Source organism: Genypterus blacodes, unplaced genomic scaffold, assembly GCF_046128005.1.
Source record: "Genypterus blacodes isolate CSIRO-AG114 ecotype Tasmania unplaced genomic scaffold, CSIRO-AGI_Gbla_v1 ptg000044l_1, whole genome shotgun sequence".
In the NCBI taxonomy this organism is placed as follows: domain Eukaryota; kingdom Metazoa; phylum Chordata; class Actinopteri; order Ophidiiformes; family Ophidiidae; genus Genypterus; species Genypterus blacodes.
The window spans coordinates 5,130,005-5,142,895 of NW_027466857.1; positions in this window are offsets into that span (position 1 = coordinate 5,130,005).

Here is a 12,891-nt window from a genome sequence, read left to right on the forward strand (position 1 = left end):
GCTGGACTTTAACATGCCAGATATGCACAACGACAGACAGACACCGGCAGATGGAGAGAGGTCTAGCATAGCACAGCAGTCATGTTCTATTAAGTACCAATTCTTGATTCAAGCGAGAAACATTTCACAGTGAATTAATAAGATTAAGAATGCCATTTCCTTGTTGACAGTGTTCATTTATAGTGTCCTTCCCTGTCTCCTTGTATGGTCATTGTGACTTTGTGTCAGGTTAAAATGAACAGCGTTATTTTGCTTTTGTTTTTACTTGATCATTTTAAACAAATGATTTTTCGCCCATCATGAACTTATTGAACTTATTACTTATTACCTCATTAACGGCCGCATGAACAGAAATTAGCTTCCATTTTTGGGAAGATGCTGCTCAGTCACTGTGCACATGTTTTTCACATTATGAGAAGATCATAGTTTGTTTCTTGGGTATTAAGCCAAATTGTCCTCATTAGAGCGAGACCTGGCTCGGATTTGCAGAGTGACACCATCATTACGTTGAGCTACAACACAATTTTCAAGGGCGGCTGAATACAAAACATTGCAATCTGAAGATTTATATGAGATGTAAGGTGTTGGTAGCATAGTTCAAATCTCCTCAGCACAGGAAACTTGCACAGACATTCCCTACATCATTATAGGAGAATAAGACACTATTTCATCACTATTTTCAAAGGGTCGATATCGACCAGCCACCTCTCACTTTGATCCTCAACTTGCAGTCAAGTTGAGGAAGCCATTAGTGAACTGTTCAATTTGATACTGAACCATTAGTCCATGGCTGAACACTGAGTAAACATAAGGAAATTACTTTGGCAAACAAGACAGTTTTCCATCAACAACTACAGTTGCGTTTGAAGTAAATGCTGCAGAAGAGCAACAGAATAATTCCCATAGACTTACTAACATCACCGGAGTCACCGACGCATACCTCCTAAAGATAAGAAATCCTTTATTTTTAGTAATAGTATTTGAATAATAGGCAATTTTGAGAGATGTTAAATCTAAACCTGGATGCGGATCTTCATCAGATATTTATCATAATCTAAGGACTTTGAATATAAATGAATCAGGCTGAGCTATGGTCATTAAAGTAATACTTTTGTCAGAATGTCTAGTAGATATTGGCACATTATCTAAATATGTTTGAAATTTAAACGGTTTGTTTGCGCATTAGCCGCAAAAACTTGAAAATGGGTGCTAATCCACGGATGTGTTTCACTTTGTTTTTGGAATTTTTCAGAACCATAGCGGTCAAAAATGAATTATTGTAACTTAAAAACACCAGTACCAATTTTTTTTCGGGTTTAGAGAATTTAGAATTTTCTTTCTTGTGTTGTGTGGATGTGTAGCAAACATCTCTGTATACATGCCATGAATATCAACATTGAAATTTATATGAAAATCATCAGATTAGTTTGTAAGAAGCAATGTAAAAACTTCTCCCATTCGGTGCAGTGGTGACATGTTTTAAATCTCATACATTTCTCCACAACATGTTTTCATTTTACCTGTACTGTGTCCAGAGAAAGGGGCCAATGTCAAAGAAATCACTGTGCTGATCCGTCAGAAAGTGGAAGGACTATTGTTGGACTTCTGCCTGTAAAACATTCATAATTAAAATTCCTGTTGCAAACAATCTCCAAGGTGCCTTTAGGCAAGGGAATTCCCAAATGTTACTCTTGAGTTGGCAGTAACATCTTTGTTTGTTCCCTGGGGATGCAAGGAAGTGCAGGAAGCAGCACTGGATGAATAAACACTGAAAAGACAGGAAGTGTCTGCATTCTACAGTGTAATTTATTTGTGACTTATAACTGCTTTGGGCCTGGTGTCACTTCGAGCTCTTCATCAGCAAAGATAAACACAACAATGTCCTGTATATCATCAGTGAGCACACACAGTATTCTTTAAAAAAATATTTTCTCCTCTCCTTTCCTGGCCTCCCTAACTTAGACCATCTGAAAGCAGGTAATAAATCATTTGCCAACATCGGGTTGGTGCCTCGAACTGTAGTTTACATCAGGCTGTGAAAAGGCAGCCTTGTATATGATGCAATAGGCTCCAAGGACCAGTGCAGTGCCAACTTTGGAGCCAGCTAATGTACTGACTGGGTGAAACAAATCATTACAATAACATGCAATTAACAAATTATCAAGCTTTTCTATGTTGTTAAAAATCCCTTACTTTTGCAAAAATAATGTTTTAAGTAGTTTCCTCACTTACTTACTTACTTAAAAAATGATGATTTCTATACTTCTGAGTCTCTCTTTCTACCTCAGGCACATTTTAAATCAGCCTTACAGTTCTGATCCTAGTTGTTAAATCCAGAAAGTCATGCCAACAAAGTTCTTAATCAGCACAATGAATAATAATAATCTGTTTATGTAGGTATGTAGACCTAAACACCTCTTCATACTTTTGGCAAGCTGAAAGCATGAAGAGGTGTCTATGTGAATTTGTGTGTATTTTAAAGCTTTGGCCACCTCCCTTGATATCAAACAGCTGTAACCGTGAATATCCAATCTGCTCTGAGTCACATATCCTTTCTAAAACCAGGCATTCTTCCTCTGTGTCTTCTGATTCCAATCAAAAGGGATTTTCTTTGTTGGTAAAGAAACTGTTTTAATCATTCATTCTGTAATGTGTGTTCTACACCCAATAGTTTTTTTTAACACAGACCTTAGCTTTGATAAGCATTTAAACTGGATTAAGGTTTATCCTTTCACAAAATTAGATTTCCATATCTTCCTCTGAGTGTCTGAAAGCTTCTTAAATGGAACTTCCCACAAAACATTTTTTAAATGAGATGGCAAAAAAACCTGTCCAATCAATCAAATTGACAAAAAAAGAATGGATTGATGGTGGAAGGTTTATGTCTCTACCTCATATGAGAAAACTGTGAATTCAGGTTTCTGGTTTTGTTGCATAGGCTGTAGCGTCTGCAGATAGCGAGGAAAACGCTTACAGGAAGCTCCGGGAGTTATTATCCATTCCCAGCAGTCAGTCAGTGCTTATTCTTCCACCAGTCGATACCTGTCGCTTTCAGTGTACCCAATCTGACTCGCTCAGAGAAGAAGTGAGAACAGAAGAAATGCAGGAAATTAACAGAAAACCCAACAGGGGTTCTCAAACCTTAAGGGGAGAAACTCGAAACACCATGCTGTGCATCAGCAGCATCTCTAAGACAATGGCCGTGCAAATTCGATCGCACACCATTTGTTGTGTCTTATACACAGCAAATAAGTTTTTTGACCTCCGCCACTCTATGATGTTGAGGTTCCCCACCCCTGCTTTAAATGGAGCTGTATTAGCCACAGGCCGCACAAAGCCCATGATACACATTGTGCTTACCTCAATTCCTGTAATTTGAGTCAAATTGCTGTTTCACTACAATTGTACAAGACTAAGTCTGAAAGGATTGACCTGCTGTTCTACAATGTTCAGTGTCTTGCACAACAAGACTTTTACATTTCCTCTACATGAAATCGGACTAGGAACCTTTTGATCCAGAGATGACAACTCTGAACTTCCTGAACCAGGCGGCCCCACAACTTCATTGCCAGTAAATTCTAATTTATAACATATAACCCCGTGACAGGTGGGACAACAGAAAAACAATGTCCAGATTCAAATGACTGGAGACTATGTCTTCACAGCACTGTGTTCAATTACTGTGCCCACATTGCGTAGCTAATTGTCTATGTGCAAGCAAAGACAAAAAAGGATTTCATTAGGAACTGAGAGCGAGAAAAATAAACATCCTGGAAATGATGCTGCTGTTACATGTTGCATTCTTGTGAAAACTCCTGATGCTTTATTTAATGAAGTAGGTCTCATTTGGATTAGCTGGGTATGTAATGATGTTCAGATTGATAGTTTTATTTTATAGTGAATCCTCCCCTTTATATTATGTACATTTCCTTTTAGCGTCCAAAAATAGCATGGAGAAATAGAACCAGTGTCTTATCAGAAGCAACTACCAGCATGGATTTCCAGCAACATTTGTGTACGCGCTTCTCCATCTAAGCTTTGCCTTTCAATTTCAATTGGACGTAAATCCTGCACGTGAGCATAAGAAATGGGTTTAGTGCCCCTATCTTTGGTCGAGCTCCATTCAGAAAGGGATTTTGGTTTCAGCCAAAGCACAGACTTACACGTGTGAGGGAGAGGGAGAGAGAGAGAGGGGGGGGGGAGAGAGAGAGAGAGAGAGAGAGAGAGAGAGAGAGAGAGAGAGAGAGAGAGAGAGAGAGAGAAACTTTAGTTCACTTTAGTCCTCGATTGGTTCTGCAGCTTGTTGCCTAGTAACCGCAATCCTCTTTGAAAGCCACTACTCCTTGCTGAAAATATCACTAAAGATATATTCATATTAAGTCTACTAGACACTCCATCAACAATGGGATGATAATCGCCATTTTGAGAAACAATTCAAGCAAAAACGTTTATAATGTCTCCCCCCAAAAAACAGATTTATACTGTAGTTTTGGAAGATGGGATTTTTGAACCAGCAACCAACAGCTACCAGCCTGCTCTATTGCATTTCTAATTAAACAGGTAATATGAAAATTATTTACCGGTTCCTGGTGTGATATTTTGCGAAACGGCAGCTTTCATTTTGTTTGTGCCTTAAACCTTGTAATGAGTATTGATTGCAATAAGGTTAGAAACTCCATGCTAAGACATTACCCTATTGATTTAGCTGAAAGAAGAGTGGTCTATCATTTTTCAATTTGAGAAAGAAAGGCCGAAACATTATGCTGAATAGATCAATACAAGTAATAATTATGGCCATCCTTCTTTTGTTGATACATTTGGGTGAGTTACACTTTTAACGACATGACTTGGCACTTGGTCTTTCCTCTTTAAGCCATTTCATTTCACTCAGCACAGTTGCTCCTAATGATATCCCTGCTAAAACTCCTTAAAGTTAGCTCCTAAAACTTCTCTCAATGTGAACACAAATTTTAGATATTACAAGTCTGAGATTTGGTGGATAGTTGAACTGAAATAAGAAATGCTGCACATGGAAAGACTTACAAAACGGGCAGTCTATACCATTTGCACCGAGATTTTTCATTTGCTTTTTGGCCATCTTCAACAAAATCTTGAGACAAATTTACTCTTTTCAAGATTCAAGTTCTTTATCATCATATGCTTAACAATTTCAGCAAGCAGTCAGTATTGAAGGTTGAGCAAAATGTCTGTGAAAACCGCAACTCAACCGAGTGTCACCTTGAAATCCGGCTCCTGAGTTCATCCAGTTTGTTATCCATTGACTGGGCATTTATCAGAAGAATACTCAGCAAAGGGGGCCGGTTTCTTCTTTTTCTCCGCCTAATCAGGACCCCGGCTTGATCATGCAGAGCGAAACACAGACAGAGCAAGGCAGAGAGAGATTAGACCACTCTGATGCTTTTTATTGTGACAAATAACAGTGAGGACATGACAGCAGCAATAATGCATTAAATGTAATTATATATTTCTCGGACAACATCATTTCTTTAGGTCGATTTCACACCTGGAGTCCACAACGTTGAACAACCTTTGGTAACGTTGTAACTTTTTTATTTGATCTGGTTACTTTCTCTTTGCATGGATATGAACTGGACCAGAGGAAATTAGATGTTCTTTTTTTTTTGCAATTTGTTTTTATTGAAGCAAGCATACAGTTGTAGGATATTTTGGAGATCATTTTTTTATATAGAAAGAGGGGAAAGAGGAGAGAGAAAGAAAGAGAGAAGGGAGGAAGGTTGTGTTATCTCTACTATTGTTGGAAAATAGATGTTCAACGGGATGTGTTGATCTAATCTAATTTCACACACACACACACACACACACACACAGTTGTCCATGCTGCTCAACATGAAAGCCTGGTAAAGCTCCGTATGGTTAACAGTATTTCGTTCCACTTTTCAGGGAAAACGTGTTGCTACATACAGCATGTTATACCAGGGAAGGCGAGCATTGATGTGCTCTGACTTCTCCTTCTTGTTGTTCCTTTAAATGGAGCTGCATTAGCCACAGGCCGAACAAAGCCCATAATACACATTGTACTTACCTCAATTCCTGTAATTGGGCTAAATCAGAGTCAAATTTCTTTTTCACTACAATTGTACAAGACTAGGGTTCCATTGGAACACGTCTGAAATGATTGACCTGCTGTTAAGCAAGTATAGAGTTCCGGCGTGCAACTGTTTCGGTGGAGAGCAGGGTAAGGGTGCACGACTGCAGTCAGCACTGGTGGACTCACACCTCCCAGATTCAGACTGGACTCTCAATTTCCATAAGGGGCAGCACACCTTTAACTGCAGCCTCCTTTACCGTCAGCACACTCATCTCTATTCCCCCGTGTCTGTGCATAAACAAGTGACTATTGCGCTCTGGAGATTAGGGCCATGCTGCCGTGCCATTGCACATTTGTTCGGGGTGAGTAAAGCATTTATATTGTCCGTGAGGTGTGTGAAGCCATTTACTCCTTGCGCAAAGCGTACATAAGCATAACCACCTTGATTTTCCCTGGAGGAAATGTACTGGAAAGGCTTGTTTACCTGATGTGTGTTCAGTGAAAGCGTTTTGACATGTCACATTGCGGTTACGCTAGGAGGAAATTCGATCACAATGTGACCTAGACCACCTCCTCAAGTGGATCGGCAGATCCGATCCAAATGTGACAAATTGCCGATATGTCCTCACTTACACTGTAGCATGTACACATGTAGCCTGATGTGATCGGATACGAGAAAGGGATATATGCTGCATGAAAAGGTACAGTGTAGCCATAGCCAAATTAAAATTAAATACACAGCATTTTATTTCACTCGTACAATTTTGGTTCACAAATATATGTTAAACTCACAAACCTTAATTTTCCTTTCATTTATTTACAGAATGATTTGCATTTGTTTGCGGAAATGTTCTATTTGCATTCACACGTCCCCTGGATTCATTTGAAGAATTTTGAAACATATTTGCCGTCGTCTGAGGAAAACCAGTACAACTTTGACGACCCCTGCTGGAAAAGAGACTTTTACACTACAGTTTCAGGCACGTTTAGAGACCTATTTCTGCTGTGTACTTGATTAACTTTAACCAAAAATGTATTCATAAGTTTTCACTGTGTCACAAGGAGCTAGTGTAAGTTTTTCTTCATGGCCTTGCTGCTGTGTTTAAGCCGCGTTTCACAACACTGCGGTAGTGACGTAATCGTTACCTTACATCTAAATATAGGCTACAACTAACACACTGTTTTTTAGATAGAAAATGGACATCTGCAGGAATCTCAAACAGCAATGAAAGTACCTGTAATCCAGGGCCCACCAATGGATGTTTAAGTAGAGCAGCTCAAGCTCACATTGACCCACTCCTTAAGTGTTTTACTTGAAGCTGACATATACCCCGAAGCAGTCACATTTGTAGAAACATTAGTTAAGCAAATGTGGTTAAGTCACTTTCACAGCTCTGTCTTTAGCATGGATGTTATCACTTTTTTCTTTGTTTTTCTCCTTTTCCTCCACTACCTTACGTGCACCTTATGTATTATGTTTGTACCTCAGTGACAGCAAACCTTTGCCTGTACTGCTGTGTATCCCTTGTTGAGGGGAAGGCAAATGCTAAACACTGGATTATGTGTTTTTCTTCTGTCTCCATCTCTCTCGGTGTGATTTACCTTACTGATATGATTACCTGTATTTTCATTTGTAATGATAATTTAATTAATGATTATTTTTTTCAACACATGGCATAGCATAGTGAGGTTGTGGTTTGTGTGGTTTGTATTTGAGCTACGCCGGCTTTGTGGTTCATATAGAACACATGCTGGTCTGACTGATAGAAAACTGCCCAATAACTTCCCATGGACAAAACTCTCTACCACCTACTCCGTTTCTATTGACATCAGTTTCATCCAATATTAGAGCTTCTACACTTCGAATACTTGAGGTGGGTTGAGAGAGCTAAAAGGCCAAGGCTTGAAATCATCACTCTTGAAATCCAGTGTCTTGAAAAGTAAATTACAGATTCAGGTTTTGTGCACTGATTCTGTGAAAATGTCAATTATAAAACACATTTTAGACTTCTTGAAGAGGATTGACCACTACTTCTCAGAAAAGGCTGAAATTTGCTACCAATTTCAACAGGAGGATTTGGAGGCTTCTGCATCGTTTTAGGGAGTTATACGACTCCTCTGGAGTAGAATAGTAGTATAGTAAGAATTTCAGTTTTTCATTTGGATTTATATATCTTGTGATCCAACTCATGGTTATGGTGTCTTCAACAATTGTGAGTTTGTTTGTGTTTCTGTGAGGGTTATAAGCATAAAACAAGCAAGAAATCCAAGCGAGCTTGAGCAACACTGCTATTTTAGGTTTTAATATGTAGCAATTTTCTACCCCAAACCTGGAAGAATTGCTGGACATTTGATGGAGCTGTGCCTGTCAGGCTGCAACCTGTTTGATACTGTCTTGCAGATTCAATCCTGTTAAACTGTCAGGAGGTATAAATTGCTTATCAGAGGGACATGGTGTGAGCATATCAGACACACATGTGATTTGCAAACCAAGAAAGCCCTTTTGGTGAATTCTATTCATTTATGTTGCTCTTGGTTGAATAGCAGGAAAGGTCTCATGCAATGTCGTTTTGAATGTTTGTGACACTGAGAGCAAAACTGCCATTTATTTTTCTATTTACAAATCCATACACACTATGGAGAGCAAAAGCAGTTATTTTTGCTCAGGAAGTCATTAAAACACGCTTGGGGCTGTGTGATTCTATCACATGTTTTTGTGAGGAGGAGTATTAGTGTTGCATGGATAAAAATAGGCCATCCAAACTACTTTGAAATTACTCAGAGAAGTTATTCAATCAGATTATGACTGAAGTTTAAAATACAAATACTTCTCCCACTGCTCTGAGGAGAAAGTTTCATTTTCACACAATTAAGATGGAAATTGTTCATCTGATACTCGCTTAGTGAGTGTAATGTTACAGTAACTGCCTTATCAAAGTGGAGCCAACCTCAGCTCATGCGGCAAAACAGCCAGTGCTGCTATTTGTAAGAAGATGAGTTATATCTTGCTGCAGGGATTTAGTAAATCTTGGTACAATCCTTGTACCAAGATGCAAAAGTAGATTTTTTAAATCATTAGTTAACACTTTATAATAATGAACAGTCATAAGCCATTTATAAAATATTAGTTGAACTTTTCAAGAACCCATCATTTACATATATTTGTAAATAATTCATTAACTATTTATTGTTAATGAAAACATTGTCAGATCTATAGAGGACCAATGACACTTTATCAACATTATTTAGAAATGTGTCAAACTTAAATTAATCTTAGTTAATGTAAGCTGTTACTAAACAATATGTCCAACAAAAAGGTGTAAGTAAGCAGTGGAAATAACCCCATTCAAATGAGTACATTGTATTTTATAATCTTGCTCCCCTGTTGTTTTCTGAGTGAACATCTCGGCCATAATGGAAAGGTTCCAGTTGCTGTCGATGTGCTATTGCTTTCAAATGTGTTGGCAGAGCCTCTCAAGTAGTTGATACACACACCATCTGTGTGAAGACAGTAGTCTGTCTGTATGAACGTGAGCATGAGGATCACAGTGGATGTGGCAGCAAAGAAGGTAAATATGAGAAAGGAAAATAAAAGAGAGCTTGAGATTTGTTGAATCATCTGAATGTCTATATATACTGTAGATATGAATGTGTGATAACAATAATAACAAGCAACACTATAGTGATGGCAAAATAAGATGTTGGTCATGGACAGGATCATGTTCTCAGTTATTGCAATAGTTCATGAAATGTTGGTTATGTTTAAGTAGAATATAATCATGCAGGCCCGATTATGAGATTGTAGTTGGTAGAAATCAAGGTACCTCGTATTCTGCTCCCTGGTTTTTCAAATGGCTTTAAATCAGTATTATATAACAGTCACATTGTAAACATAGTGTCATCCAGCCGATCTCCCTTCTTGAATGCAACAGAAGCGGCAACAAGCAGCAGTAGTGACTGGAGAATGTGTGTGATTGATTGTTGATTCCAAAGAAATGGGCAGAGACTGTGAAGAGCTTACTAAAATTAGATGATGGTGGTAGTGTAATCACTTTTACGTTTTAGCCTGTATCTTTTGAAAAGTCAAAGAATACAGATTCCATGGGTCAAGCCATCCATATAGGTCTCACCTCTGTATAGATTCTCTGTCATTTTGAACATTTTTCATCTTTTCCAGGTCAGAACATTTTACATGGAAAAAGTCTGGACCAAACCATACAAAAAATCTTTTGACCATTACAATTTTGCCATAATTGCCTGCCAAATTTGAATGCTGTATTTTATGAATGAAACATCAATTGACTTGATGGTGGCAACAGTTCTCATTTCAAGCTAGTTGATTTGTCAATGGCAGGAGGGACATGATCATGATCTAATCGATAACCTGTTTCCTTTAACAATTGAGAGTTGGAGTCAGAATTGGGGGACTGCTCAGCCTTGGTAGCGTTGTGCACTCTGATTGTATTCTAGCTCGAATGCAGAATGTGAGTAACTGAACCCACTTAGTCAAGCTTGTTCCTCAGCTTCTCTTATTTGTAAATTCCGATCGGACTGACTATTGGAAGCTTTATCTCAGTAGTGAATTAGTAGTAGTAGTAGTGATAACTACATAAAAGATTCCTACTGTCCTGTCTTGAAAATGATATAACTGAATACAAATCAGTCCAAAGGTTGCTGAGTACTGCTATGCAGAGGCAGGGTGGATGCGATTCCTGTTAAGACAGTCTCAGGTTCGTCATATCTTGACAAATGGAGTTGTTTACATCTCACACAGCAGACAGAGGATATGGAACGATCAAGACAGATGGCCTTCATTTTTCCATACGTTCCCTCTCATCTCCCTAATAGAAGTAGCGCAAGCTGTCAAGAGCGATGTCGGGGAGGCTTTCATTTACATCCCGAATAAGGATCAATAATGTCTCCATCTAAAAATCAATCATTCCTTGACAGCACAGCTAAGTTGTGCGATTGTTTGAGGTGTGTTCAAATTCGGTGTTTTTCCAACTGACGGGAGAAATGTCAACTGCAACGGCTTTGAATAAATGTTTCTGTTGTTGTTAAATGGTGGTAAATGAGTTTTGGTGTCTTTCAGAAATGTAATAGCAAAATAGGATAAAATATTGAGAAAACACAATTCCATCGGACAACCCATTTGCATCCTGTGAGACTTGCCATCTCTGCACAGAAAAAACGTGGATCTTGTGTAACATCTTGTTCACTGTGGATTTGAAATGAAAGTTCTCAAAACAAACAGATCACCAAAGTATATCAGACAGCGTCTTATTACCTCATCTGTCTAGGCTAACGGTCACACAATGCATCCTGGGATTAAGAGGGAGGTGACATCTCTTCATATCATCATGGTTCAGGCTACCTGTCGAAGCAGCAGAAATCTGTCCACTTCATCTGGAGGAAGGAGGAGAGCTAGAGGAGTGTGAGGCTGAGTGGTTTGCGCTCAGTAGGCAAGAGGAATAGGTGGACGCTCGATAAACTGAGATGAGGTTACCATCAATCTCTCACCCAAAGGGAGAGATTCTTAGGAGTCTTCTGGCTGAGGATGATGAATGGCAGCCACTGGAGGAGAGGATGCTGGTAAAATATTTGGTCATGTCTGGGGAACTCTCACTTTGAAGGCACGTTTCAACATGTTGACAAGACAGTGGACTGAGCTATGCAATGCTCTGTGGTTTGTTCCACAGAAACCAATATCAATAACATCAAACAGTAATAGTTTGCCAGCATATAAAAACAAAATCTCATATCCTGGCCCTGGACAAACGTGGTGTTAAATGTATTTTTGAGAGTAAAAAATATATGCACTGTTCAGTGCTGGCTGGTCCTTGAAAATCCTCTCATTACCAGAGAGGTAGGGACGCAAGGGAGACTCTGTACCCCAGCATTTTGGAGGAGGGGGTGATGAGGGGAGGCTTGATGAAATGGAGAAAAATGACCCTTCATCTTTGACAGGTATGTGAGGAGAAAGAGCTGACAGTTATCCAAACAGCTTTCCGTGCAGATCCAAAGATCCGAACCAGTCACGCAGGCAGAGAGTGCAGGGAACTGGGAGTGTAGTGACCCCTTCCAAAGCGAGCCATCAGAAATAAAAGCTGTCAAAGAAAGACAATTCACACTAAAGTGATGTTTGACTGCTTCTCAATGTGGTTCTCTGCAAGCTTGCAATTTCATCATTGGTCTTATATCGCAAAACACTTGCATGCATGAACCATCTGCTACTACATACACTTTAGTGCCATCTAGGTTGTGTATGTTTGTCAATACATGCATGGTGCACTGTTACAAAAAATATTCAATAGGTTGTGAAAAATAAGCCTACACACATCTCAGAATCTCCTTTGTTCATCTAATGTGGGACTTTGGCCCAAACATCAATTCTCTCCATTTAGGAAATTTACAGTACTGCTGTTTTGTAGCAATCATATTGAACACTATTGGAGGCAATGAGTTGCTCTCAGACATTTCTGCAATTTGCAGAGCATGTCATCAAGATGACAATTTTCTTCAATTTAAAGCCTCAATATGAAGTGTTATCATCTAGAGCTGCAATTATCCATCACTTACAGATGTATAAAATTGAATTTTTGTCTCAGTTTTCCTTGTAAATATGCTTACTGCAGTGTTATCTAATATTGAGCTTGTTGCTATTAATAATATGATTGTGACGTCCATGTATCCTTTCCTTAACAGATTTCAGGTGAGTAATTACCTGTTACAGTTACCAATTTTCTGAAATTGGATAACTGTAATCCGGGAACCTGTGACATCTCAGTCCTGTGGGGAATTTAGGACAGAGTCAGTGCTCT